This window comes from Bos javanicus, chromosome 5 (genome assembly GCF_032452875.1).
Source record: "Bos javanicus breed banteng chromosome 5, ARS-OSU_banteng_1.0, whole genome shotgun sequence".
Classification (NCBI taxonomy): domain Eukaryota; kingdom Metazoa; phylum Chordata; class Mammalia; order Artiodactyla; family Bovidae; genus Bos; species Bos javanicus.
Window position 1 is genome coordinate 105,407,657 of NC_083872.1, and position 5,581 is coordinate 105,413,237.

At 46.4% G+C, this 5,581-nt stretch overlaps 1 long non-coding RNA gene across 1 annotated transcript; it reads left to right on the top strand.

The window, feature by feature from the left end:
- Positions 1-648: 648 nt before the first annotated feature.
- On the top strand, positions 649-4,588 carry LOC133248276 (uncharacterized). The gene is made up of 2 exons (XR_009736653.1): positions 649-814; positions 4,220-4,588. It is a non-coding gene; the product is annotated as an uncharacterized LOC133248276 (long non-coding RNA).
- Positions 4,589-5,581: the final 993 nt, after the last annotated feature.

Sequence of the window (5,581 nt, forward strand, 5' to 3'; positions counted from 1 at the left end):
TGGTGCAGTGGTTAAGACTCTGTGCTTCCAATGCAGGAGGTTCAGGTTCAATACTTGGTCAGAGAACTAAGATCCCACGTGCCGCCTGGGATAAATTAATAAATAAATAAAAGGAATTGTGGTGGATTCTCAAGCAGAGAATACTTTGTGTCCAGAGACCTGGAGCAGAATGCTGGCCAAGTCTGCAGGGGTGGAAGGGTGAAATGACAGGGCACTGGAAACCTACCAGTCATGACCAATGATACCCAGACCATTCTCATCTGTTTGGGGAGCTTGGAGGCTAGGTGGGACCCTCTAATTGGCACACCGGGCTTGGGGGGTTCTCCCTTGCTCATCTGTAACATTTAGGGACTCACTGACAGACCTACATGTCATTAATGCAAATTACTCTGGTTCACCTGCTCCAGCAAAGATGAAAATGCCTGAGGGACCCCAAGACTGAACCATGAAATGTCATTAACAGAATCACAGCCCTCACAACTCCCAGGACTAATTATAGAGCAAGGAGTGGCTGGGGCCAGACCCCTTCGATATAAAAAGATTTTATGAAAGGCGAAAAGGGAGGCAACGCTAATTCTCACCCTATTATATTGCTTTCAATTATTCACAGTCATAGGCACTGGTGGTGACCAAATATAGAGCCTGGAATCCAGTGAGGTCACAGGGTGTTCTGGAAGCCAGTGATGTAGCCCTGGTATCTGGGGAGCCCATGAGGCAATGTTTCAGCTGCCCCAACATTCCTCACCTCCCATTGTTCCAGGCTCTCTCTCGGCTTCCCCAGCCCCCTGGCCAAAGTCAAGAGCACAGATCCCTGGTGAGAATTCTAAGCTTCATTCCACATCCAGGGCTAGCAAATATCTTTCTTCCATTCAGCCTTTTTTAAATTAATTAATTAATTTTTGGCTATGCTGGGTCTCCGCTGTTAGCACAGGCTTTTTTCTAGTTGCGGCGAATGAGGGCTTCTCGCTGCGATGGCTTCTCTTGTTGCAGAGATGGGCTCTGGGGTGCTGGCTCAGTCATCGTGGCTCGTGGGCTTAGTTGCCCCAAGGCACGTGGAACCTTCCTGGACCTGCATTGACAGGTGGATCCTTAACCACTGGACCGCCGGAGAAGTCACATTCAGGTTTTTTTTCTCTTGCCCTTGGCAGTGAAAGCAGAGTCCTAACCACTGGACCACCAGGGAATTTGCTCCATTCAATGAATAAGGCGCTCACATTCATTCTCTTAACTCAGGACGATGAGAATGAACGTGAGGACTCCAAAGGCAGTCCCGACAAGCTTTTCCTCACCTGGGTATCATCTCCCCACTGAGAAGGCCTTGAGCAAAAGCTCTGTAGCAACAGAGGTCCGTGTATTCCTCCATATCTCCCAGGCTGCCTGGTGTTGGGTTGATGCCTTGGACAACCGGCTTCTGGCTGATGAAATGTGGGCAGTGATACAAGCCACTTGAGAATGACCCTTAGAAACGTCCAACAAATCTTCTCGCTCCCACTTCCATAGAAGATATCTTTCTTTTTTTTTTTTTTGCTTTTCTTACTTTTTCTTTTGTGTGTGTGTGCTTTAGATGTCACACGTTCCAGATGGAGTAGCTACAAGATGGAGAAGCCTCTTGACCCACCAGTTATCAGACTGTGACATAAGTGAGAAATAAATGTTCTTAAGAGTGATAAGCCTCAGATGACAGGCTTGGCTGATGTAGCAGTTAGCACCATTTTTTCTAAACTCTTAAAGCCCAGGCATTAGGCACAGAGATGTTCATTTCTCACAAAGAGAAAAAAATCCAGTGCATTAAATAAATCTATCTTTTCCATGATCATATGTTTCACACTTTAGAATAATCCTTGATCTGCGGGTTGGAGGAGAAAAGTGTTAGTCGCTGACTCTTTACGACCCCATGGACTTTAGCCCATCAGGCTCCTCTGACCATGGGATTCTCCAGACAAGAACACTGGAGTGGATAGCCATTCCTTTCTCCAGGGGATCTTCCTGACCCAGGGATCAAACCTGGGGGCATAAGACACCAGGGGAGCCCCAGTTATAGTGAATAAGTCCCTGGAGATGGGCAGACCCTGTGTCACCGACTTGGAGCTGGAGCAGTTTTACTCTCCCAGGAATAGCTGGAGGGAGCCTTTCCTGGGACAGACTCCAACAGGCTTCCTTGACCCTGTGAAATCAGGACTGGGGAATGAAGTCACAACAAACTGGGGAGACAATTTATTTTATTTATTTGGCTCCATCGGATCTTAGTCATGGCACATTCAGGACTTCCCTGGTGGTCCAGTGGCTAAGAATCTGCTTGCCAATGCAGGGGATGCTGAGCTGATCCCTGGTTGGGGAACTAAGATTTCTCATGGTGTGGGGCAACTAAACCCATGCCCTGAAATTATTGAGCCCGTGCACTCTGGAGAGACAATTAAAAGCACACACACACACAGACACACACACAGACACACACCGTTTCCCACGTGGAATAGTCTCACCATGTGTGTCCATGGGAGTTATCTGACAGAGGAAATTGGTTGGTATGTGCAGTAATCTCGGTTGCAATGGGTCCTAGATTGTTTCCATATTTCTCAGTGGTCCAGAACCTAGTTTTTGAAGGATGTGACCATCTTTTTAAGCCATGACAGGTGTTTCTTCTAGAAATTCTTCTATTTTTCCTTACCTCCCCCTCCCTTCCTTCCATCTAAACCTCTGGCTCTAGCCTCTGAGCTCAGATCTCTGACATCTTTCCTGGCATATAGTCATGTGCTCTCAAGGAAAGGGTACCTTTGATATTTTAGAAAACAGGACTCCCAGCTTTCAGACTGGCATGACACTCACTTTAAGTAATCAGACAGGTCTGATCTGAGAGGAGCCCAGCTGGGGAAGCTTAAGGGTCTCCTAGACTCAGGCATTGTGTGTCTTTTTATCAGCTCAGTCACTGAGGCAGAAAATCAGAAACAGAAGGCAACTGCAGAGTCCATTCTAAGTGGCTCTGCAAAGCGCAGCATCAGGAGCTGCTGAAGCCCAGGGACTGCACTGAAGGCGATGCACAGAGGAGGCATCACTTCTCTGCCACACCCCCTCAGCATATCACCTCCCCTCTAAGCATGCAGCCATCTCATTCACCCCTCCCCTCTCCAGGGTATGGCAGTGACCTTCTTTGTTTGCTTCTACTTATCCTCCAGCTCATCCTACTTGCTGCTTGCAGAACACCCTCCCCAAACATATCAATGGTCATATCACTCTTCTGCTCAGAAGCTTCCCATGATCCCCTACTGCCTGTTAATAAGACCGAAAACTGGCATTTAAAGGCTCCAAAATCCATACCCACTCTACCCTTCCAAGCCCATTCTTTCCTACTGTTCTTCCCAGACTTTCAGATTGCCCATGTCAGCTTCACTCAAAGCCTACCCACCACCTCCTGAGATGCCACCATGGCCCTCTGTGACCAGGAAATTCTGCCCACCTTTCAAACTCTACCCACTTGGCAACTTCGATGCTCCTGATGGCCACCATGTGTATATGGTCCTTCCCAGTCTCAGACACCACAGATCTGTGAACCTCCCACCTACGTTCAACCCATTCTACCTTAGGAAATGATTATCGCAGGGCTGTTGGTTTTGTCTCCACCGTTAGAGAGTGAGATCTTTGTGAGCAGGGGGTCTCACGTGATTCCTGATGGCTTCCTACATGGTGCATGCCTGCCCCTTGGCAGGGTGGTTGTTCAATAAATACACATAGCATTGAATGGAATAAAAGGCAAGTGAATCAGCCTGGCCTTAATATTCAACCAGGATTTTATCCAAAGTGAGAATTAAGAGTTGCCTGGACCTTCTTGAAATGTGACCAGATAAATTTTTCAAGATCAGCCTTTCTTGGAAAAATAAAGGGGAAGGGAGGGCAAATCACCAGAAAAATAAACAGTGGCCCCCGTTTTTTTAGATCTTAGCTGGGGATTTGTCCATCTGTACAAAGCTCTGGCACCACACCTTTTGAAAGCACAAATCGCAGAGCTGATGGGTTCAGAGGTCTCACAGAAAGCGAGCCTCACCTTTTACCAAATGTTTTCTGCCTCCTTCCGCTAATCGGGAATCTGCGCTAGAAAGCGACACCCGGTGTGTGTCACTGAGTGTCACCTGCTCCCAGGCTTGCTGGTGCCTCCCAGACCCTTTGATCCTCTGCTCGCATTGTCTCCTGTAACCAATCCTTCCCATTTTGTATTTCCTCTCCCCAGATCACCTGATACCTCCAAGCAACCAGGTGTTTCTTTCAGAAGCCAGAAGTTGATAACCTGGGCTCAAGGATCTCACCCCCACCCCCAGTCCATGTTCCATGCAGTGGAAGACTTGGGGCAGAGTCTTTTCACAGAGAGCTGGATGCCCACTCTCCCTTTCAAACTCATTCATGAGCTAAATAAAGGGAACACCAGAAATGTTTGGAGCCACAGAAGCACCACTGGTTTGAGTAAATAACTATATGAGACATTTATTTCAAGATAACATTTTACTTGATGTGTAAATGTTTGGTTAAAAAGAAAACAGAATGAAGTAAGTCAGAGAAAAGCAAATATCATACATTAACAAATATATACGGAATCTAGAAAGATGGTACTGATGAATTTAATTCAGTTCGGTTTAGTTGCCCAGTCGTGTCTGACTCTTTGTGACCCCATGGACTGCAGCACGGCAGGCTTCCCTGTCCATCACCAACTCCGGGAGCTCGCTCAGACTCATGGACCTATAGCAGGGCAGCAATGGCCACGCCGACACAGAGAACAGACTTGCGGACTCAGTGGGGGACGGTGGGGGGGGGTACGAACTGAGAGAGCAGCATGGAAACATGTACATTACCATGTGTAAAACAGATAGCCTGTAGGAATTTGCTGCATGATGCAGGGAGCTCAAATCAGGTGCTCTGTGACAATCTAGAGGGATGGGATGGGGTGGGAGGCAGGAGGGAGGTTCAAGAGGGAGGGAACATATGTACACCTATGGCTGATTCATGTTGATGCATGGCAAAAACTAACATAATATTATAAAGCAACTATATCCTCCAATTAAAAGCAAAGAAATTAAAAAAAAAATTTTTTTTTTTTACATTTGAATCAGTTCTAATGAGGTGGATGACACTGGAGCCTATTACAGAGTGAAGTAAGCCAGAAAGAAAAACACCAATACAGTATACTAATGCATATATATGGAATTTAGAAAGAAGGCAACAATAACCCTGTATGCAAGACAGCAAAAGAGACACAGATGTATTGAACAGTCTTCTGGACTCTGTGGGAGAGGGTGAGGGTGGGATGATGTGGGAGAATGGCATTGAAACATGTAAAATATCATATGTGAAACGAATCGCCAGTCCAGGTTTGATGCATGATACAGGGTGCTCAGGGCTGGTGCACTGGGATGACCCAGAGGGATGGGATGGGGAGGAAGGTGGGAGAGGGGTTCAGGATAGGGAACACATGTACACTCGTGGCAGATTCAAGTCAATGTATGGCAAAACCAATACAATATTGTAAAAGTAAAATTAATTAAAAATAAATAAATAATTTTCATTCACTTAAAAAATTGAGAAAAGAATCTAAAAAAAA